The 24,431-nt window shown below is 46.7% G+C and overlaps 2 non-coding genes across 2 annotated transcripts; both read left to right on the forward strand.

Moving 5' to 3' along the window:
- The first annotated feature begins 217 nt into the window (after positions 1-217).
- TRNAG-UCC (transfer RNA glycine (anticodon UCC)) lies at positions 218-289 on the forward strand. The gene has a single exon. It is a non-coding gene; the product is annotated as a tRNA-Gly (tRNA).
- A 16,515-nt stretch (positions 290-16,804) lies between these two features.
- On the forward strand, positions 16,805-16,876 carry TRNAW-CCA (transfer RNA tryptophan (anticodon CCA)). The gene has a single exon. It is a non-coding gene; the product is annotated as a tRNA-Trp (tRNA).
- The last annotated feature ends 7,555 nt before the right edge of the window (positions 16,877-24,431 follow it).

Genomic DNA, 24,431 nt, shown 5'->3' on the forward strand with positions numbered 1-24,431 from the left:
GGTTTCTGTCTGAGTAGAATTGATGGCTTCAGTTATTGGTGCTCAGTCCCGCGGAGGGGCTGTTAAAACTGGACTATCTGGGGGCTCTTAGACGGGTGAGTGGAGTGAAAAGTCTGTGCGGGAATGCTCGCCTTAGCTGCAGAATAACTCTTCTGTGAAGATATCGGCGGGCTTGTGTTATTTCTCAGAGGGAAAGCAGCTCCTACAATAGTAGCAAGCGTTGGTGGTATAGTGGTGAGCATAGCTGCCTTCCAAGCAGTTGACCCGGGTTCGATTCCCGGCCAACGCAGTATATATTTTTGTGCAATAATATAATTTCATTATTACTGTGTGAGTTTCACTTTGATAGTAAATCATTTAGTCTGTCTCACGACTGACATTGACTCACAAGGATACAGAACTAAGGAAACCACGAGGAATGAATATCACGGAGAGGCCGGAGCGACTCGGACGCATTTCCACCCACAGGTTTATGTTCTGGATCTCCCCCTGCAGGGCTGCACCGGCAGCTGACACACCGGGTGAACGTATGTGCAGCCACTTCTGAACAGAATCGTGAATTACTCCAGTACTTCTAGCTCTGGCTCCATAGCAAGAACTAGTACGTGTTTGCAGCTGCACATCCTGTACATGATGACGTGGGAACTGTAAGTCAGTGCCTCAGTTCTGTTTTGCTGTTCTGTAGGACAGTGAATCCCTCAGTCCTTTCAGCGCTAGTAGCATCTCCAGACCCTCAACCCACTGGGGATTTTCCGGGGTCTGCTGCGGCCAGTCCTGCACTTTCTACTTGTTAAGAAATCATTCACAAAACGGGAGATTAACCCTTTCTGAAAGAGGCGCTGGTTTATTGCCCCGAATGTTAGACCAAGGTCGGTTCTTTGCAGTAGTCCGGACAGTTGGCTCAGCTGGTAAAAACTACAACTGTGTGAAACAGAAAAACATTGTTTCACAGAAATGTGTTATAATGCTGTGAGGTTTAGTGGATTTATTGTGCTTAAACGACTGTGAGATTAGCGAGGGGAGTAGTTTGCTGTCTCTCATTTGTAAAAAAAAAAAAAAAAAAATGTGAGAAATTAATTTCTCACTGATGAAATTCATGAAGTTCTGTGAGTATTGCATGGTGTGAAATTCGCAGATCTTGCTGGTGTAATAAAACTTCGCTCAGGCTTGGTGAGAAAATGCTGTTAACAAAAATATACATTTAATTGTTCGACTTACCTTGAAAGCTTATGTCAGGTGACCCTCAATGACTAAAGACTTTAGGGGTGACAGTGCAAACCTTGTGGCTGGTATCACCGGTGCCATTGAAACATAACAGTGCTGCAAAGTTACTGATAGCTAAAACCCTGTCCTTTCAGTCTTCGTTGTCAGAGGGCAGCAAAGCTGAACGGATTAATCTTCTTATTTAAGGTGAAATTGCTTTAGAAACTCAGAGAATCTGACACATGAATAACACAAAAGACCGGTTGTCAAATCAGAGCTCTGGCCGCTTTCTTTAGTAGAGGTGGTTGGATTATTAAATATGAAACTTCTATAGTTCACTACATTTCTACCGAATGCGAGGACAATCTGACTGTCTCAGGAAGTTGCCCCTCAGTTGTATAAGGGGATACCTTCCATCAAACTTTTTGACAGGTGCCCGCCCCGTGATCACGTAGGCAATGACGTGGGTACCCTGCCCCGTGATGACGTAAGTAATGACGTAGGTGAGTCACGTGGGTTGTGACATGATGTGATGCTGTGTTAGTCACGTGCCCTGATGCTGTCCCTTGTGTGTAGGTCTATGGACTGTGTGAAATGGCGGCTGTGCAGGTGTGCGGCATGCTTCATGGCCTAAGAGGACAAGTGTGGACATGTCAGACATTCAGGACCGAGTGGCTGCCTGGGGGGCCACCTCGCAGGGCAGAGCATTGGGGTTGTAATGACAAACCTCCACCCTACCAACTAATCCAAAAAGAGGGGCTGGGCAAATGCTGCAAAGGTCATGACATATGGTTACTGTTACGTGTAACCCCTCAACGTATCAGAGCCGTCAAGGTGAGCATGTGACCGCTATGTTGTAGAGGCGTACGCCCTTTTTGAACCATTGAATACATATAAGGAGCCGGCCAGAGCAGCACGCCAAACCGAGAACCATTTCTGAAATAGGTTGTCAAGGCATTATGAAGAGATACAGTCCGCTCACCAGAAAAGCCGCCTCCTCAGGTGCCCAGAACACTATCAATAGATATTATCGGTCCCTAACACCTCCGGTGTGGATGAGAATGCACAGCTGGCTGCCCCTACAGAGGGGGGTTCCAACGTTACCGATTTTCAAAAGGAAGTTTGCGAGCGGCTTGAAAAGCTCAGCCTCTAGGATTTGCCGCAACTGAAATCCCCTATTAAGGTTGAAGGCGACGGCCGCGAAGCCTCGAAAGACTAATTAAATGATTCAATCAACTTCATCGACAGTGAAGATGATGAAAACTGTATTGCACCACCGAATTCACAAGTCTATGAAGATATGGGCTTTCAGGAGGACCCTGATCCAGAGGCAGTCGTCGCACAGCCGGCAGGTGTAAACTCTGAAGCCGCTTATACACCAATGGACCTACGCGACTCGCAAGATTTCAGAGCAGCCGCTGAGTGTAGCAAAAATGCTGAGCAGTAAGCTTATCAGAGGGTCGTGTTAAGCATTTGTTGTACACACACCGGCAATTAATGAGGAACACACACTCAAAGACTTACTCCAGGCCAATAGGTTTTTATATTGGAAAAATATATTTTCTTAGTTTATTTTAAGAACCACAGGTTCAAGATTTACATTAAACACTTTAAATGCAAGGTACTTCACTTAGATACTTTAGGAACTTTGAATGAAAACAATATCATGTACAGCCTTTGTAAAAATTGCAATAAGCTATTTTCAAAGTAGACACAGTGCAAAAATCAACATTTCCTGGGGGAGGTAAGTAAACGTTAGATTAGGAGGTAAGTAAAACACTTACAAGTCTCAGTCCTGGGGCATAGGCAGCTCACCGATGGGGGTTCAAGGCAACCCCAAAGTTACCACACCAGCAGCTCAGGGCTAAAAGCTCATTTATGGTCGGCCTTTGGTGCGAATCATATGGCAAAAGGTGGTTTGTTAAGATGAGAGCACTCATATCGTGCTAGGCAAAATATACAGTGGAGGCACTCATTTTTGTGTCAGGTGTATGTAGAGATGAGACAGCGACTTTTATGCACTAATGAGCCACGCAATTGTGTTACATCTTGGGGTTCAGTCCAAGCCATATTGAGCAGACGAGGGCGGTCATGGTGGCGGGCGCCTGGCTGTCGGGCAGGGTGTAAGGCTCAATAGTGTACAGTGAGACTCTGTAGGGCTTTGTAGGAAAGTACCATCTTGCCTGGCATGTTACCCCCATTTTTCACTGTATATATGTTGTTTTAGTTGTATGTGTCACTGGGACCCTGGTAACCCAGGGCCCCAGTGCTCATAAGTGTGCCTGAATGTGGTACCTGTGTAGTGACTAACTGTCTCACTGAGGCTCTGCTAATCAGAACCTCAGTGGTTATGCTCTCTCATTTCTTTCCAAATTGTCACTGACAGGCTAGTGACCATTTTTACCAATTTACATTGGCTTACTGGAACACCCTTATAATTCCCTAGTATATGGTACTGAAGTACCCAGGGTATTGGGGTTCCAGGAGATCCCTATGGGCTGCAGCATTTCTTTTGCCACCCATAGGGAGCTCTGACAATTCTTACACAGGCCTGCCACTGCAGCCTGAGTGAAATAACGTCCACGTAATTTCACAGCCATTTTACACTGCACTTAAGTAACTTATAAGTCACCTATATGTCTAACCTTTACCTGGTAAAGGTTAGGTGCAAAGTTACTTAGTGTGAGGGCACCCTGGCACTAGCCAAGGTGCCCCCACATTGTTCAGAGCCAATTCACTGAACTTTGTGAGTGCGGGGACACCATTACACGCGTGCACTACATATAGGTCACTACCTATATGTAGCTTCACCATGGTAACTCCGAATATGGCCATGTAACATGTCTATGATCATGGAATTGCCCCCTCTATGCCATCCTGGCATTGTTGGTACAATTCCATGATCCCAGTGGTCTGTAGCACAGACCCTGGTACTGCCAGACTGCCCTTCCTGGGGTTTCTCTGCAGCTGCTGCTGCTGCCAACCCCTCAGACAGGCAGCTGCCCTCCTGGGGTCCAGCCAGGCCTGGCCCAGGATGGCAGAACAAAGAACTTCCTCTGAGAGAGGGTGTGACACCCTCTCCCTTTGGAAAATGGTGTGAAGGCAGGGGAGGAGTAGCCTCCCCCAGCCTCTGGAAATGCTTTGTTGGGCACAGATGTGCCCAATTCTGCATAAGCCAGTCTACACCGGTTCAGGGACCCCTTAGCCCCTGCTCTGGCGTGAAACTGGACAAAGGAAAGGGGAGTGACCACTCCCCTGACCTGCACCTCCCCTGGGAGGTGTCCAGAGCTCCTCCAGTGTGCTCCAGACCTCTGCCATCTTGGAAACAGAGGTGCTGCTGGCACACTGGACTGCTCTGAGTGGCCAGTGCCACCAGGTGACGTCAGAGACTCCTGCTGATAGGCTCCTTCAGGTGTTAGTAGCCTTTCCTCTCTCCTAGGTAGCCAAACCCTCTTTTCTGGCTATTTAGGGTCTCTGTCTCTGGGGAAACTTTAGATAACGAATGCATGAGCTCAGCCGAGTTCCTCTGCATCTCTCTCTTCACCTTCTGATAAGGAAACGACCGCTGACTGCGCTGGAAGCCTGCAAACCTGCAACATAGTAGCAAAGACGACTACTGCAACTCTGTAACGCTGATCCTGCCGCCTTCTCGACTGTTTTCCTGCTTGTGCATGCTGTGGGGGTAGCCTGCCTCCTCTCTGCACCAGAAGCTCCGAAGAAATCTCCCGTGGGTCGACGGAATCTTCCCCCTGCAACCGCAGGCACCAAAAAGCTGCATTACCGGTCCCTTGGGTCTCCTCTCAGCACGACGAGCGAGGTCCCTCGAATCCAGCGACACTGTCCAAGTGACCCCCACAGTCCAGTGACTCTTCAGCCCAAGTTTGGTGGAGGTAAGTCCTTGCCTCACCTCGCTGGGCTGCATTGCTGGGAACCGGGACTTTGCAGCTACTCCGGCCCCTATGCACTTCCGGCGGAAATCCTTTGTGCACAGCCAAGCCTGGGTCCACGGCACTCTAACCTGCATTGCACGACTTTCTAAGTTGGTCTCCGGCGACGTGGGACTCCTTTGTGCAACTTCGGTGAGCACCGTTTCACGCATCCTTGTAGTGCCTGTTTCTGGCACTTCTCCGGGTGCTACCTGCTTCAGTGAGGGCTCTTTGTCTTGCTCGACGTCCCCTCTCTCTGCAGCTCCAATTTGCGACCTCCTGGTCCCTCCTGGGCCCCAGCAGCGTCCAAAAACGCCAAACGCACGATTTGCGTGTAGCAAGGCTTGTTGGCATCCTTCCGGCGGAAAAACACTTCTGCACGACTCACCAAGGCGAGTGGGATCCGTCCACCAAAGGGGAAGTCTCTATCCCTTTTCGTTCCTGCAGAAACCTCAGCTTCTTCTGTCCAGTCGAAGCTTCTTTGCACCCGCAGCTGGCATTTCCTGGGCATCTGCCCATCTCCGACTTGCTTGTGACTTTTGGACTTGGTCCCCTTGTTCCACAGGTACCCTAGATTGGAAATCCACAGTTGTTGCATTGCTGGTTTGTGTCTTTCCTGCATTATTCCTCTAACACGACTCTTTTGTCCTTAGGGGAACTTTAGTGCACTTTGCACTCACTTTTCAGGGTCTTGGGGAGGGTTATTTTTCTAACTCTCACTATTTTCTAATAGTCCCAGCGACCCTCTACAAGTTCACATAGGTTTGGGGTCCATTCGTGGTTCGCATTCCACTTTTGGAGTATATGGTTTGTGTTGCCCCTATCCCTATGTTTCCCCATTGCATCCTATTGTAACTATACATTGTTTGCACTGTTTTCTAAGACTATACTGCATATTTTTGCTATTGTGTATATATATCTTGTGTATATTTCCTATCCTCTCACTGAGGGTACACTCTAAGATACTTTGGCATATTGTCATAAAAATAAAGTACCTTTATTTTTAGTATAACTGTGTATTGTGTTTTCTTATGATATTGTGCATATGACACTAAGTGGTACTGTAGTAGCTTCACACGTCTCCTAGTTGAGCCTAAGCTGCTCTGCTAAGCTACCATTATCTATCAGCCTAAGCTGCTAGACACCCTATACACTAATAAGGGATAACTGGGCCTGGTGCAAGGTGCAAGTACCCCTTGGTACTCACTACAAGCCAGTCCAGCCTCCTACATTGGTTGTGCAGTGGTGGGATAAGTGCTTGAGACTACTTACCACTCTTGTCATTGTACTTTTCATAAGAGAAAAATATACAAAACAAGGTCAGTGTATATACACATAGCCAAAAAGTTTTGCATTTCCTCTTTTCACTCTTTTCTAAGTGCTGAAAAGTACTTCTAAACTTTCAAAAAGTTCTTAAAAGTTTAAAAAGTTTTTTTCTGTCTTTCCAAAAAGTTCTGAAAACTTTTTACTCTTTTTCTATCACTTTAACTCTCTCTAAAAAATGTCTGGCACAGGAAAAAATGTTGAACTGTCCAAACTTGCATATGATCACCTTAGCTGGAAAGGAGCAAGGAGTCTCTGCATAGAGAGAGGTTTGAGTGTAGGGAAGAATCCTTCCTTAGAACTGTTAATTAATATGCTTAGAGTACAGGATAAGGCCATAAGTGCCCAATCTGTAGAAAAAGTAGCTAATGGTTCTCAATCTGATCCAGGGACTCCCCCAGGAAAAGGTTCAGGAAAGAAACTTCTCAGCCTGCCCATTACTAGACAGTCTAGCATAGTTGGTACAGAGGTTGAATCACACCATACTAATGGTGTGCTCTCACATTATACTGGTAGCCAAGCTGTTAGGGTGCCCTCTGTAAGGGACAGGTCTCCTTCTGTTCATTCCCATCATACCTCTGTATCTAGAAATGTCCCTCCCACCCACCCTGATGACAGATTGTTAGAAAGGGAGCTCAATAGATTGAGAGTGGGACAAACCAGACTGAAGCTCAAGAAGCAACAGCTGGATTTGGATAGACAGTCTTTAGAAGTAGAGAGGGAAAGACAGAAGTTGGGTTTAGAAACCCATGGTGGCAGCAGCAGTATTCCCCATAGTCATCCTGCAAAAGAGCATGATTCCAGGAATCTGCACAAGATAGTTCCCCCTTATAAGGAGGGGGATGACATTAACAAGTGGTTTGCTGCACTTGAGAGGGCCTGTGCTGTACAGGATGTCCCTCAAAAGCAGTGGGCTGCTATCCTATGGCTATCATTTAGTGGAAAAGGTAGGGATAGGCTCCTTACAGTGAAAGAAAATGATGCCAATAATTTCCAAGTTCTTAAGAATGCACTCCTGGATGGTTATGGCTTAACCACTGAACAGTACAGGATAAAGTTCAGAGAGACCAAAAAGGAGTCTTCACAAGACTGGGTTGATTTCATTGACCAGGCAGTGAAGGCCTTGGAGGGGTGGTTACATGGCAGTAAAGTTACTGATTATGACAGCCTGTATAACTTAATCCTGAGAGAGCATATTCTTAATAATTGTGTGTCTGATTTGTTGCACCAGTACTTGGTGGACTCTGATCTGACCTCTCCCCAAGAATTGGGAAAGAAGGCAGACAAATGGGTCAGAACAAGAGTGAACAGAAAAGTTCATACAGGGGGTGACAAAGATGGCAACAAAAAGAAGGATGGTAAGTCTTCTGACAAGGGTGGGGACAAATCTAAAAATGAATCTTCATCAGGCCCACAAAAACACTCTGGTGGGGGTGGTGGGTCCAAATCCTCCTTTAATCAGAACAAGGAAAAGAAACCATGGTGCTATTTATGTAAAATAAAAGGCCATTGGACAACAGATCCCAGTTGTCCAAAGAAAGGCACCACAGCTCCTACCACTACAACCCCTACTGCTACACCTAGTGTCCCTACTAATAGCAGTGGTGGTGGGAGCAAACCTACTAATAGCCAATCCAAGGGAGTAGCTGGGCTCACTTTTGGTAATTTAGTTGGGGTTGGTCTGATTAGGGAGACCACAGAGGCTACTTTAGTCTCTGAAGGGGCTATTGATTTAGCCACTTTGGTTGCTTGCCCCCATAACTTGGAGAAGTACAAGCAACTAACCCTAATAAATGGTGTTGAGGTCCAGGCCTACAGGGACACAGGTGCCAGTGTCACAATGGTGATTGAGAAACTGGTGCATCCTGAACAACACATACTTGGACACCAGTACCAAGTAACCGATGCTCACAACATAACACAAAGCCACCCCATGGCTGTTGTAAATCTCAACTGGGGGGGGGGTAACTGGTCCAAAGAAAGTTGTGGTAGCTTCAGATTTACCTGTAGACTGTCTATTAGGGAATGATTTGGAGACATCAGCTTGGTCAGATGTGGAGTTGGAGGCCCATGCAGCAATGCTGGGCATCCCAGGGCATATTTTTGCTTTGACAAGGGCTCAGGCCAAAAAGCAAAAAGGACAGGGAAGCTTGGATCCTGGAACAATGGACCAAGTGCTCCCTAAAGCTAGGTCTAGTAGAAGCAAACCACTTCCTACTATCCCTCCCTCTACAGTGGATTCAACTTCTGAGGAAGAAGAATTCCCTCCCTGTGCAGAACCTACACCAGAGGAGCTGGAAGCAGACACTGCTGAGCTTTTGGGTGAAGGGGGGCCTGCCAGGGAGGAGCTGAGTGTGGCACAGCAAACCTGTCCCACATTAGAGGGTCTCAGACAGCAAGCTGTCAATCAAGCTAATGGGGATGTCAGTGACTCTCACAGAGTTTACTGGGAGGACAACCTCTTGTACACTGAGCATAGAGATCCTAAACCTGGAGCTGCCAGGAGATTAGTGATTCCTCAGGAGTACAGAAAGTTCCTCCTAACACTGGCACATGACATTCCCTTAGCTGGGCACCTGGGTCAAATGAAAACTTGGGACAGATTGGTACCATTGTTTCATTGGCCTAGGATGTCTGAGGACACAAAGGAATTTTGCAAGTCCTGTGAAACCTGTCAAGCCAGTGGCAAGACAGGTGGCACCCCAAAGGCACCCCTTATCCCACTGCCTGTGGTTGGGGTTCCCTTTGAAAGGGTAGGGGTTGACATAGTTGGCCCCCTTGACCCTCCTACTGCTTCAGGCAATAGGTTTATCTTGGTGGTAGTGGACCATGCCACAAGATATCCTGAAGCAATTCCTTTAAGGACCACTACAGCTCCTGCAGTGGCAAAGGCCCTCCTGGGAATATTTTCCAGGGTGGGCTTCCCAAAGGAAGTAGTATCAGACAGAGGAAGCAATTTCATGTCTGCATACTTAAAGGCCATGTGGAAGGAGTGTGGTGTAACTTACAAGTTCACAACACCCTATCATCCACAAACAAATGGACTGGTGGAGAGATTTAATAAAACTCTCAAAGGCATGATTATGGGACTCCCTGAAAAACTCCGCAGGAGATGGGATATCCTTCTACCATGCCTCCTTTTTGCCTACAGGGAGGTACCCCAGAAAGGAGTGGGCTTCAGCCCCTTTGAACTTCTTTTTGGACACCCTGTTAGGGGTCCACTCACACTTGTAAAGGAGGGTTGGGAACAACCTTTAAAAGCTCCTAAGCAGGATATTGTGGATTATGTACTTGGTCTCAGATCAAGGATGGCTGAGTACATGAAAAAGGCCAGTAAAAACCTTCAGGCCAGCCAAGAGCTCCAGAAGCAATGGCATGATCAGAAGGCTGTTTTGGTTCAGTACCAACCAGGGCAGAAAGTGTGGGTCTTGGAGCCTGTGGCCCCAAGAGCACTCCAAGATAAATGGAGTGGACCTTACACAATTGTTGAAAAGAAGGGTGAAGTCACCTACTTGGTTGACTTAGGCACTGCCAGGAGTCCCCTTAGGGTGCTCCATGTCAACCGCCTGAAACCCTACTATGACAGGGCTGATCTCACCCTGCTCATGGCAACAGATGAGGGACAGGAAGAAGACAGTGATCCTCTACCTGATCTCTTCTCTTCCACAGAACAAGATGCTCTTGTGGAAGGTGTAGTTTTGGCGGATTGTCTTACTGCTGAGCAGAAAGATAATTGCATAAATCTCCTAGGACAATTTTCAAAACTCTTCTCCATTGTGCCAGGCACCACTTCTTGGTGTGAGCACACTATAGATACTGGAGACAGTTTACCTGTCAAAAGTAAGATCTATAGGCAGCCTGACCATGTCAGGGACTGCATAAAGCAAGAAGTTCAGAAAATGTTGGAACTAGGAGTGGTTGAGCACTCTGACAGTCCATGGGCTTCTCCTGTGGTACTGGTACCAAAACCCAATTCTAAAGATGGAAAGAAGGAAATGAGGTTTTGTGTAGACTATAGAGGTCTCAACTTGGTAACCAAAACTGATGCTCACCCTATACCCAGGGCAGATGAGCTCATAGATACACTGGCATCTGCCAAGTATCTAAGCACTTTTGATTTGACTGCAGGGTATTGGCAGATCAAATTGTCAGAAGATGCTAAACCTAAGACTGCATTTTCTACCATTGGAGGACATTACCAGTTTACTGTAATGCCTTTTGGTTTGAAAAATGCACCTGCCACTTTTCAGAGGTTGGTGAACACAGCCCTGCAAGGGCTGGAAGCTTTCAGTGCAGCATATTTGGATGATATAGCTGTCTTTAGCTCCAGCTGGGATGATCACCTGGTCCACCTTTGGAAAGTTTTGGAGGCTCTGCAAAAGGCAGGCCTCACTATCAAGGCTTCAAAGTGCCAGATAGGGCAGGGTAAGGTGGTTTATCTGGGACACCTTGTTGGTGGGGAACAGATTGCACCACTTCAGGGGAAAATCCAAACTATTATTGATTGGGTTCCCCCTACCACTCAGACTCAGGTGAGAGCCTTCCTAGGCCTCACTGGGTATTACAGGAGGTTCATTAAGAACTATGGCTCCATTGCAGCCCCTCTTAATGACCTCACATCCAAGAAAATGCCTAAAAAGGTATTATGGACAGCAAACTGTCAGAAAGCTTTTGAGGAGCTGAAGCAGGCCATGTGCTCTGCACCTGTCCTGAAAAGCCCTTGTTACTCTAAAAAATTCTATGTCCAAACTGATGCATCTGAATTAGGAGTAGGGGCAGTCCTATCACAACTTAATTCTGAGGGCCAGGATCAACCTGTTGCTTTTATTAGTAGAAGGTTGACCCCTAGAGAAAAGTGTTGGTCTGCCATTGAGAGGGAGGCCTTTGCTGTGGTCTGGGCTCTGAAGAAGTTGAGGCCATACCTGTTTGGCACTCACTTCATTGTTCAGACAGACCACAAACCTCTACTTTGGCTAAAACAAATGAAAGGTGAAAATCCTAAATTGTTGAGGTGGTCCATATCCCTACAGGGAATGGACTATACAGTGGAACATAGACCTGGGAGTAGCCACTCCAATGCAGATGGACTCTCCAGATATTTCCACTTAGACAATGAAGACTCATCAGGTAATGGCTAGTCTTATTGTCCTTCGTTTGGGGGGGGGGTTGTGTAGGAAAGTACCATCTTGCCTGGCATGTTACCCCCATTTTTCACTGTATATATGTTGTTTTAGTTGTATGTGTCACTGGGACCCTGGTAACCCAGGGCCCCAGTGCTCATAAGTGTGCCTGAATGTGGTACCTGTGTAGTGACTAACTGTCTCACTGAGGCTCTGCTAATCAGAACCTCAGTGGTTATGCTCTCTCATTTCTTTCCAAATTGTCACTGACAGGCTAGTGACCATTTTTACCAATTTACATTGGCTTACTGGAACACCCTTATAATTCCCTAGTATATGGTACTGAAGTACCCAGGGTATTGGGGTTCCAGGAGATCCCTATGGGCTGCAGCATTTCTTTTGCCACCCATAGGGAGCTCTGACAATTCTTACACAGGCCTGCCACTGCAGCCTGAGTGAAATAACGTCCACGTAATTTCACAGCCATTTTACACTGCACTTAAGTAACTTATAAGTCACCTATTTGTCTAACCTTTACCTGGTAAAGGTTAGGTGCAAAGTTACTTAGTGTGAGGGCACCCTGGCACTAGCCAAGGTGCCCCCACATTGTTCAGAGCCAATTCACTGAACTTTGTGAGTGCGGGGACACCATTACACGCGTGCACTACATATAGGTCACTACCTATATGTAGCTTCACCATGGTAACTCCGAATATGGCCATGTAACATGTCTATGATCATGGAATTGCCCCCTCTATGCCATCCTGGCATTGTTGGTACAATTCCATGATCCCAGTGGTCTGTAGCACAGACCCTGGTACTGCCAGACTGCCCTTCCTGGGGTTTCTCTGCAGCTGCTGCTGCTGCCAACCCCTCAGACAGGCAGCTGCCCTCCTGGGGTCCAGCCAGGCCTGGCCCAGGATGGCAGAACAAAGAACTTCCTCTGAGAGAGGGTGTGACACCCTCTCCCTTTGGAAAATGGTGTGAAGGCAGGGGAGGAGTAGCCTCCCCCAGCCTCTGGAAATGCTTTGTTGGGCACAGATGTGCCCAATTCTGCATAAGCCAGTCTACACCGGTTCAGGGACCCCTTAGCCCCTGCTCTGGCGCGAAACTGGACAAAGGAAAGGGGAGTGACCACTCCCCTGACCTGCACCTCCCCTGGGAGGTGTCCAGAGCTCCTCCAGTGTGCTCCAGACCTCTGCCATCTTGGAAACAGAGGTGCTGCTGGCACACTGGACTGCTCTGAGTGGCCAGTGCCACCAGGTGACGTCAGAGACTCCTGCTGATAGGCTCCTTCAGGTGTTAGTAGCCTTTCCTCTCTCCTAGGTAGCCAAACCCTCTTTTCTGGCTATTTAGGGTCTCTGTCTCTGGGGAAACTTTAGATAACGAATGCATGAGCTCAGCCGAGTTCCTCTGCATCTCTCTCTTCACCTTCTGATAAGGAAACGACCGCTGACTGCGCTGGAAGCCTGCAAACCTGCAACATAGTAGCAAAGACGACTACTGCAACTCTGTAACGCTGATCCTGCCGCCTTCTCGACTGTTTTCCTGCTTGTGCATGCTGTGGGGGTAGCCTGCCTCCTCTCTGCACCAGAAGCTCCGAAGAAATCTCCCGTGGGTCGACGGAATCTTCCCCCTGCAACCGCAGGCACCAAAAAGCTGCATTACCGGTCCCTTGGGTCTCCTCTCAGCACGACGAGCGAGGTCCCTTGAATCCAGCGACGCTGTCCAAGTGACCCCCACAGTCCAGTGACTCTTCAGCCCAAGTTTGGTGCCTCACCTCACCTCGCTGGGCTGCATTGCTGGGAACCGGGACTTTGCAGCTACTCCGGCCCCTGTGCACTTCCGGCGGAAATCCTTTGTGCACAGCCAAGCCTGGGTCCACGGCACTCTAACCTGCATTGCACGACTTTCTAAGTTGGTCTCCGGCGATGTGGGACTCCTTTGTGCAACTTCGGTGAGCACTGTTTCACGCATCCTTGTAGTGCCTGTTTCTGGCACTTCTCCGGGTGCTACCTGCTTCAGTGAGGGCTCTTTGTCTTGCTCGACGTCCCCTCTCTCTGCAGGTCCAATTTGAGACCTCCTGGTCCCTCCTGGGCCCCAGCAGCGTCCAAAAACGCCAAACGCACGATTTGCGTGTAGCAAGGCTTGTTGGCGTCCTTCCGGCGGGAAAACACTTCTGCACGACTCTACAAGGCAAGACGGGTTCCGTCCACCAAAGGGGAAGTCTCTAGCCCTTTTCGTTCCTGCAGAAACCTCAGCTTCTTCTGTCCAGTCGAAGCTTCTTTGCACCCGCAGCTGGCATTTCCTGGGCATCTGCCCATCTCCGACTTGCTTGTGACTTTTGGACTTGGTCCCCTTGTTCCACAGGTACCCTAGATTGGAAATCCACAGTTGTTGCATTGCTGGTTTGTGTCTTTCCTGCATTATTCCTCTAACACGACTCTTTTGTCCTTAGGGGAACTTTAGTGCACTTTGCACTCACTTTTCAGGGTCTTGGGGAGGGTTATTTTTCTAACTCTCACTATTTTCTAATAGTCCCAGCGACCCTCTACAAGGTCACATAGCTTTGGGGTCCATTCGTGGTTCGCATTCCACTTTTGGAGTATATGGTTTGTGTTGCCCCTATCCCTATGTTTCCCCATTGCATCCTATTGTAACTATACATTGTTTGCACTGTTTTCTAAGACTATACTGCATATTTTTGCTATTGTGTATATATATCTTGTGTATATTTCCTATCCTCTCACTGAGGGTACACTCTAAGATACTTTGGCATATTGTCATAAAAATAAAGTACCTTTATTTTTAGTATAACTGTGTATTGTGTTTTCTTATGATATTGTGCATATGACACTAAGTGGTACTGTAGTAGCTTCACACGTCTCCTAGTTCAGCCTAAGCTGCTCTGCTAAGCTACCATTATCTATCAGCCTAAGCTGCTAGACACCCTATACACTAATAAGGGATAACTGGGCCTGGTGCAAGGTGCAAGTACCCCTTGGTACTCACTACAAGCCAGTCCAGCCTCCTACAGGCTTCAGTTTTTGCTTCTACACGATCTGAAGGCTTATCCTCATGCTTTGGGCCTCAGTGGGGAATCTCAGCTCTGAAGAACTGAAGGGTTTATGGCATCAGGGAGACGGCACACCAGGACCAGGCTTAGCTGCCACATTCTTCTGCGTCAGGCCACCCCCCCTTTTTTTGCCATTTTTGTGCCATTTTTTGGTCGAGCGTAAGCCATCGGCCTCGTGTACACTTTTAGAATACTTCTTATGGCTTAAAGCAATTTCATTTGTTGGTTGCAGTGTCCTTTAAAAATCGCTAGTGGTCAGTTCTGCCTTTTTCTCACTCCTTGTACTGTTTCAGAGCAGTGACCAACTACTGTACTGATCCACTTTGGTTTCTTTATCTGTTGCTGGGACTGACTATTTTTGTTATTTCTTTGGTACTCCCTTTTCACTGTGGGCGTTTTAGGCTGGTAGCGACCTGCGTTTTGTTGCAGCATTTCATTCCTCCCACCTCCTCCCATTTCGCTGACATTTGTTTTGGCTTTATTCCAGTGCTGTCCTCGTTTACCTCCGGGTCCTAAAATACGCTTATTTTAAAAAAGAAACACACCATTGTTTAGCTCACTGTTCACGAAAGCCACAATATGCCCTTTCTGGTACAATGTAGCTAAACCTAGAAGCAATAATGTGAATCTTGCTTAGCCTCACATGCATCTTGAGTCTCTTTCTCAAGGACCCCTCCCTGCCAGCTCTCACGACATAGCACATAGGGCATTTCTTACCTCCTTTATTGGGGGAAAAAAAATCTTCTCAGGCTGCTCTGCTATTGTTAACTTCATTCGAGCTTTGTTGAAATGGAAGGCAATTAGGCTTTCAAGATGTTTCATTCTGTTAAAACAAAAAGAAAATACTTTTCCAGCCTGATTTCCCAATTTCTGTTCAGACGTTTAGGCAAGGAAAGTCCAGTTATGAATTTACAATGCCAATAGCTCAAACTCAAGAAAATGCAAGACCTATAGAATTGCAAATGCTTGTTCTGATTAATAGTTTGCAGTTGGTGGTTCATGGTGTTTCGTGGTGGTTCACAGTGGGGGTTTGAAAGAGCACAAAATGTGCAATAGATCCAAAATTCCACTAAATCCAACAAGTGGAATACAGTCGTGAAAAGTGGCAAGTTCAATCTGCCAGTGATTTTTTTTCTATAGATTTCTGTTTCACATTTTTCTCCCACTAGTCATAGTCATCTAACTTATTTTTATTAATTGTGATATCATCTATCAAAATCTAGGTCATGTGCACTCCTTCCTTGCCTGACTTAAACATTAGTACAAACCTTTGCAATGGATATCTTGGCCAGTGGTGCAGTGAGGGTACATGGTGCCCTCATGCAAGCAAGGGAAATGCATCCATGTCCTCTGGTTAAGTAGCAAAAAGCCTAATTGGGATGTAGTGGTCCGCTCAAATTCAACAACCTCAGTGCCACTGCACCTGCTGCACTGTTGATAGATACCATTGTGATGTTCCTGGGGCCACACCCTTCAAAGGATAGAAAATACTTGAAATTAACTGAAAAGTTAAGGAGGAGAATTTCCTAGCGCGAGTAGCAACTTCAACAAGGTATCCCTGTGCAAGGATATTTCGGGGCGGGCAGCATTTTCTGTCGCTATTTGAGTATTCTCCGTGTCACACTTGAGTGATGTCCACTGGCACAGTTCACTCCAAAATCATCTCTCCACTTGGACTCATGCGTGACTCTCCCATTCACCCAGTAACAGTGCGCCCACCAAAGCAAAGCTACTAACAATTGTGGCCAAGGAGGCAGAGTTCTGACTCTGTGCCCTCGAGGAGAGTGGCATATTAACAAAAAACTCTGTTTGCTGAGTTTATGGGATCTCGGCTGACTTGTGTTACAAATGTCTGATCTTTCGCTGCTGATGATACAAGAAATGTGTTTTTCATAGTCTATGTCACACTTGACAGGACTATAAATTAGCAGCGCCAGCAACAAAGCAAGTACAAGGGTGTCATGAAAATGTAGTAATACATATCGCATGGATGGTCTGTGTTATTGAATGGACTGTAAATGTTTACTTTAGAGTGACCTAGTGCCAGGCCTGTAGAATAGCTTCATGTACTTTAATCTCGTTAATTACTCTGGAAAGTTTGACGAGCACGAAATCATTTTGCTCACTTTTAAGTCATCCTGTTGAACAGAACAGTAGACCTCGTGGCGCAACGGTAGCGCGTCTGACTCCAGATCAGAAGGTTGCGTGTTCAAATCACGTCGGGGTCAAAAAGTTGTTCTTTTAAACTCCAAAATTGACTCCCATGAATTTACCCTAATTTCTCAATTAAAAAAATAATTGCATTTAAAAACTCTTGTTTTATATAAACATAAATGTGGACCAAGCTCTCATAGATTACCTGGAAACCTGCTTCTAATGTGTACTTAGAAGCTTCGCATCATTTATAATGTACCCTTTGGGAAAAATGCAAGTGTTTTAGCTGCATTGAGCAACAAAAATAATGCTATGCCACAATTCTGTATTACATTAACAGGAAGTAGCAGCCTTACCTCACCCCACATTGCTAGTTATTATCTAAACAATGCGTTGGATACTTCAATTGATAGACAGTAGATGGCGCTGTCGTATAAGTCTATAGCCGCATATGATGAATCATTCTTTCCACTTGTGGAGTGGAAAATAAAATATTACGTTTCCCTTCAGCGGAAGATAATACAGAACGAATCATGAACTGTTAAATGAAAATATGGTGCTGGAAGTCAAAATGACTAGCAGAGGACGACTTCGAACCTTGGACCACAGAGTTACAGGCCTACTAATTTTCCACTGGGATCTCTACTGTTTCACACGGAAAAGAGTCCTTAATCCTTTTTATTTAGTGAAATTCTACAGCCCTGTCATTATTGATAAAATATGTGATTCAGCAGAAATATTTCTGCGGTAATGCACACATTATGCGATGCATTTATGTGAGACCAGAGAACCTATTTTTACCAAGAAGGGTTCAAACCAAACATTATGGATCTCTGTACATAAACACAGTGCGTGGTACTTCATGAGATGTATATATGTATTTTGCATTTTGGCCTTTTCCTTTCTGCAGATTTCTTAGAATGTCCCTCAGATTTATTTTCGCATATTATACTGGTGCGTTGAGTTAGTTCACGTGACTGACCACAAACACTCAAGCGACTAAACAATGACTGACCACAAACACGTATACAACGCTCTTCACCCTTAAGACTGGAGGAGTGAGACCATCTGGAGAGGACCCTTTGGGTGCAATAACATTTTCATTTGAGGCTCTGTTTCTCCCTGTCTTTTTACATTGCATGCCTCGCTCTGCATTACTCTCCTTCCTGACACATTCTGCTCAGCCCCCTCCAGGATCTTCGCATATACAGAGCAGATGGTTTTAACTTGTCACCTCTGAACATTTAAGACAAAAAATCAAGCGTTGGGATCAAGACCCAGAGGTACTCAGATACCCAGGGGGGTGGAAGTGAACAATTGTATATTGTATATTCAAAGGCACTTTTAACATGCTTATGATCTAAACCTACTTAAGCATTTAAGTGAACCAACATATCTGTTATCATATGTTGTTATGTTACCTTCTGTTGCTTTGTGTTGTGTGTGCTGTGTATGTGTGGTGTGGTGTTACAATATTATAACACACATCTGTCACCTAACAGATCTAGAATATCAAGGTACGTTCAGCGCATGGGGCATCGTCCTGCAAAAATTAGAACCGCCCGGACATACTAATCTTTTAATACCGCAACAAAAGAAGGGCAGATCAATTTTAAAAGGGGCCGTGGAAGTAGAAACCTCCCCAAGTAATCGGGAACATTTGACAATATTAGAACATTGGAATGCTGGGGGCTCCATTGAAAACAATGGAGTGCTGCAGGCTTTTACTGGCCGGTAAAAGCCCGCAGCGCCAACATTCCAATGTTTGCTTTGTTCACAGCAACAGCTGTGAACAAAGCCTCATGGAGCCAGAGGGGATATTAATCCCCTCTGGGTCCGTGAACATTTTTTTTTTTTTTAATGGAACATTCTGCCCTGTGTGGCAGAATGTTCTAATAGCCTTAGAACCCGCCGTAGCGGGCTCTACCGGCTATTAAAGTCCCTCTCCCTTGTTAAATGCCCGAGCCGAGCGGGCCTTTAATAGCCGGTAGAGCCCGCTACGGCGGGTTCTAAGGCTATAGTAAAGCATCATAGCATGCTTCATAACGGCACGCACCAACAGTTCTTCATCGGTATGCCCTCGACAGTCAAACAGGCTGGAAGGCAAATTTTAAACGACAACAATCATAACTGGTCCTGATGAAAACTCAGAAAAAATCTGTAAGGAAATGCCTCCTTGGCATGGTTACCCCCTGACTTTTTGCCTTTGCTGATGCCAAGTTATGATTTGAAAGTGTGCTGAGGCCTGCTAACCAGGCCCCAGCACCACTGTTCTTTCCCTAACCTGTACCTTTGTTTCCACAATTGGCACACCCTGGCATCCAGGTAAGTCCCTTGTAACTGGTACCCCTGGTACCCAGGGCCCTGATGCCAGGGAAGGTCTCTAAGGGCTGCAGCATGTCTTATGCCACCCTGGAGGCCCCTCACTCAGCACAGACACACTGCTTGCCAGCTTGTGTGTGCTGGTGGGGAGAAAATGACTCAGGGTGCCATGCCAACCTCACACTACCTATGGCATAGGTAAGTCACCCCTCTGGCAAGCCTTACAGCCCTAAGGCAGGGTGCACTATACCATAGGTGAGGGCATAGGTGCATGAGCACTATGCCCCTACAGTGTCTAAGCAAAACCTTGGACATTGTAAGTGCAGGGTAGCCATAAGAGTATATGGTCTGGGAGTCTGTCATACACGAACACCCCAGCACCATAATGGCTACACTGGAAACTGGGAAGTTTGGTATCAAACTTCTCAGCATAATAAATGCACACTGATGCCAGTGTACATTTTATTGTGAAATACACCCCAGAGGGCATCTTAGAGATGCCCCCTGAAAACATACCCGACTTCCAGTGTGGGCTGTCTAGTTTTACCAGCCTGCCACACACCAGACATGTTGCTGGCCACACGGGGAGAGTGCCCTTGTCACTCTGTGGCTAGTAACAAAGCCTGTACTGGGTGGAGGTGCTTCTCACCTCCCCCTGCAGGAACTGTAACACCTGGCGGTGAGCCTCAAAGGCTCACCCCCTTTGTTACAGCACCCCAGGGCACTCCAGCTAGTGGAGTTGCCAGCCCCCTCCGGCCACGGCCCCACTTTTGGCAGCAAGGCCGGAGGAGATAATGAGAACAACAAGGAGGAGTCACTGGCCAGTCAGGGCAGCCCCTAAGGTGTCCTGAGCTGAGGTGACTCTGACTTTTAGAAATCCTCCATCTTGCAGATGGAGGATTCCCCCAATAGGATTAGGGATGTGCCCCCCTCCCCTCAGGGAGGAGGCACAAAGAGGGTGTAGCCACCCTCAGGGCTAGTAGCCATTGGCTACTAACCCCCCAGACCTAAACACACCCCTAAATTGAGTATTTAGGGGCTCCCAGAACCTAGCAAGATAGATTCCTGCAACCTGAAGACGAAGAAGGACTGCTGGCCTGAAAGCCCTGCAGAGAAGACGGAGACACCAACTGCTTTGGCCCCAGCCCTACCGGCCTGTCTCCCCACTTCAAGAAAAACTGCAACAGCGACGCGTTCCACAGGGTCCAGCGACCTCTGGACCCTCAGAGGACTACCCTGCATCTAAAAGGACCAAGAACTCCCTAGGACGGCGGCTCTGCTCCAAAGAAGAAACATCTTTGCAATAAAGACAACACTTTTCTCGCCGGAAGCATGAGACTTTGCAGTCTGCACCCGAGACCCCCGGCTCGACCTGCGGAGAAACAACACTACAGGGAGGACTCCCCGGCGACTACGACCCTGTGAGTAGCCAGAGTTGACCCCCCTCAGCCCCCCCAGCGACGCCTGCAGAGGGAATCCAGAGGCTCCCCCTGACCGCAACTGCCTGCCTCTAAGAACCCGACGCCTGGTAAAGACACTGCACCCGCAGCCCCCAGGACCTGAAGGATCCGACCTCCAGTGCAGAAGCGTTCCCCAGGTGGCCCTCTCCCTTGCCCAGGTGGCGGCTACCCCGAGGAGCCCCCCCCTTGCCTGCCTGCATCGCTGAAGAGACCCCTTGGTCTCCCATTGAACTCCATTACAAACCGACGCCTGTTTGCACTCTGCACCCGGCCGCCCCCGTGCCGCTGAGGGTGCACTTTCTGTGCTGACTTGTGTCCCCCCCAGTGCCCTACAAAACCCCCCTGGACTGCCCTCCGAAGTCGCGGGTACTTACCTGCTGGCAGACTGGAACCGGGGGGTTCCCCTTCTCCATTGAAGCCTATGCGTTTTGGGCACCACTTTGACCTCTGCACCTGACCGGCCCTGAGCTGCTGGTGTAGTAACTTTGGGGTTGCTCTGAACCCCCAACGGTGGGCTACCTTGGACCCAACTTTGAACCCTGCAGGTGGTTTACTAACCTGCAAAACTAACAAATACTTACCTCCCCCAGGAACTGTTGAAAATTGCAGTGTCTAGTTTAAAAAAAGCTTATTGCCATTTTTGTGAAAACTGTACATGCTATTTTGCTGATTCAAAGTTCTTAAGTTACCTAAGTGAAATACCTTTCATTTAAAGTATTACTTGTAAATCTTGAACCTGTGGTTCTTAAAATAAACTAAGAAAATATATTTTTCTATACAAAAACCTGTTGGCCTGGAATTGTCTTTGAGTGTGTGTTCCTCTTATATTGCCTGTGTGTGCACAACAAATGCTTAACACTACCCTCTGATAAGCCTACTTCTCGACCACACTACCACAAAATAGAGCATTAGAATTATCTCTTTTGCCACTATCTTACCTCTAAGGGGAACCCTTGGACACTGTGCATGCTATTTCTTACTTTGAAATAGTACATACAGAGCCAACTCCCTACAATATCCCCATATGCTCCTGGAACACTTGTGGTCTAAAAAACCTGGTTACCAATAAGCTGGCACTGAGTTTCCTAAAGCAGTTTGAAATCTTCATGTTGCAGGAAACATGGTGCATGGAGCCAATACACATTTCTGGACATTCAGGGATAGACGTCTCTGCAAAACAACCTCAAAGTCACGGACACCCCAAGGGGGGCCTTACAACATACTGCTCCACGAAAATCAACTGGGTGATCAAACAGATCGACCTGGGCATTGACTGGCTGCTACCAACTATGTTGGAACACTGGGCTCCATTAGGCAACAACAGAACCCTACTACTGATCAATGTATATAATCATCCTAATAAAATGCAAAACAGAGAAAATATGGAAACGTTGATCAGCATTGTAAAAATGCTGCAGAAGCAAAATAAGGACGCAATCCTCATTCTGTCTGGCGATTTCAACCTTGATTTGAGAAAGTGCAGCACAAAACCTCTAAATGGAACATACATTAACTCAAAGCTTGAAACCCTGTGTTTGCGTTGCCTGATTCCTCTTCCTGAGGATGCTTCATCCGCACAAGTAACCTTCTTAAGTGGCACAAAAAAATCTAACATCGACTTTACATTTATCAATGAAACTGCACTGCCATTGGTTTTAGCATATAGGATCCAAGAACGCACTGAGAGCGATCACTTCCCACAACTCATTAAGATCCGGAATGAATGGAACCGGCTACCCTCTGCCAATATCATAATTTCAGCCCCAGTGACTTATGACACAAAACAATTTAAATGGAAGGGGCCAGGCCTCGGTATAGTAATGGAAGAAGTGTACCGCAGTGCTGGCACAATTAATGAGCTTAAAGAAACACTAAGAATGCAGGAACAAGAAAATCATCCTCTAGGAGAACGAGTGACCGATAGGACGCACTTGTGTGATTCCTTAATGAATACATTTTCCATCAAAAAAAGTCTCCCAATTTAGGTCATAGAAACAAAAAACAAAGTTAAGAGCGGCAGAGCAGAAAAGCCATGGTTTAACAAAACACTGCATAATCAGAAAAATCAAGTCTCTAGAGAATTAAAAGAAGTCCTAAAGGACACACGCTGGGGAAGGAAATCTGACAACACAAGGCTCTCTGAGCTAAGAGCCAAATACAAGAAAAATAGCTGGATGGCAAAACGGAGGTATCATGAGGATTTGTGGACCAAGCTGCTCATGTCCAACAAACAGAAAAATAATGAAAAGTTCTGGGAACTGATAAATGTACTAAATCAGGGGAAAAAATCGACATATGAACACCGGAATTGATGCGGCCACATGGGAAGCCCACATACAAACAATGTTCTCACGCCCAGTACACCATATGAAGGAGGAGGCCACTCAGGCAGCCAATGACCCAAGTAAGATAACTTTGGTTTCAGAGAGACAACGCAAACAGATTTACTTATAAACCAAAATGAACAAAAGTACACACTAAAGAGCATCGACATCGAAAAGGTGATAAGCCTTATAAAGAAATTAAAACTGGAAGGGTCAGCTGGCCGGAACGGAATGCCAAATGCCCTATTTAGAGGAGACCCTTCATTCTGGGCACAATATATGATGCTGCTTTTTGATGACCCCCAGGGCACCACGGGTCTACCAGACGCATGGAAAGGCAGTATCATCCATCCAATATATAAAGCAGGCAACCCCGCTAGCCCTTCAAACTACAGGCTAATAGCATTGATAGATGTGGAAATAAAACTCTACTCAGCATGTTTACTGCAACTACTAGCAGAATGGATTCATGACAGACATCTAATTCCACAATGCCAGACACGTTTCAGAACTGGTATGGGAGCCTCCACTAACCTGACAACCCTGGCTCTGTTGGGAAACAAAGCCAGGCTTAAGAAGAAAAGGCTATTCACATGTTTTATTGATCTAAAGGCAGGGTTTGATTTCGTACCAAGAACCCACCTATGGGACAAACTGAAAGGTTGGGGCTTACCCTGTAGCCTTCTCAATGCAATGATGGACTTGTACATAGGCACTTGGGCGCAAGTAAAAATCGAAGAAGGTGGCTACCTCACCAACAGAATATTGATGGCAAAAGGACTAAAACAAGAATGTATTAGCTCCTACGCTGTTCAACTTATATCTTGCCGACCTAGCTGAGGCTCTAGCATCGGTAAACAGCCATCCGCCAATATTGCCCAAGAAAGGAATAGCATGGCTACAGTATGCAGACGACAGTCATACTCAGCCAAACACAAGTCGGCCTACAGCATAGCATCAACGCATTTCATACATACATAACAATGCAAGGTCTGGAATTGAATTTGAGTAAAACTAAGGTTGTCCGCCTAGTAGACATAAAGTACAAATCTTCTTCATGGTTCATAAAGGGAACCCGGGTGGAGGCTGCCCCCACATACAAATATTTGGGATTCACCATGGACCGCCTCTTGACCTTCAAGCCACAGCTTGCTGTTGCTCAAGCTAAAGCCCTTTCATTGACCTATGGCTTCAAAATACTAAAACAAAAACTGAGCTGCCCGTCATATTCACACCTCCTTTCAGTCATGGCAGCACGACTAATGCCGACTGTCACTTATGGCGCCGAAATCATGCTGGGGAAGGAGGCAGTTTTTTTCAATCAAGTCCAGACAAAGGCCTACAAAATGGTTTTTCGGATACCCCGACCAGCATGTCCAGTCCAGGTCTGCCTAGAATTGGGTCTGAAAAACTACGAATTTCAGAGTAAATGTGCTTTCACCAAATTATGCTGGAGGATGCGTACAGCAGAGATTGGTACCTTAAATAACCTATGTTGGATGGAAATCGAGGAGCAACAGGGT

This window comes from Pleurodeles waltl, chromosome 12 (assembly GCF_031143425.1).
Source record: "Pleurodeles waltl isolate 20211129_DDA chromosome 12, aPleWal1.hap1.20221129, whole genome shotgun sequence".
Taxonomy (NCBI): domain Eukaryota; kingdom Metazoa; phylum Chordata; class Amphibia; order Caudata; family Salamandridae; genus Pleurodeles; species Pleurodeles waltl.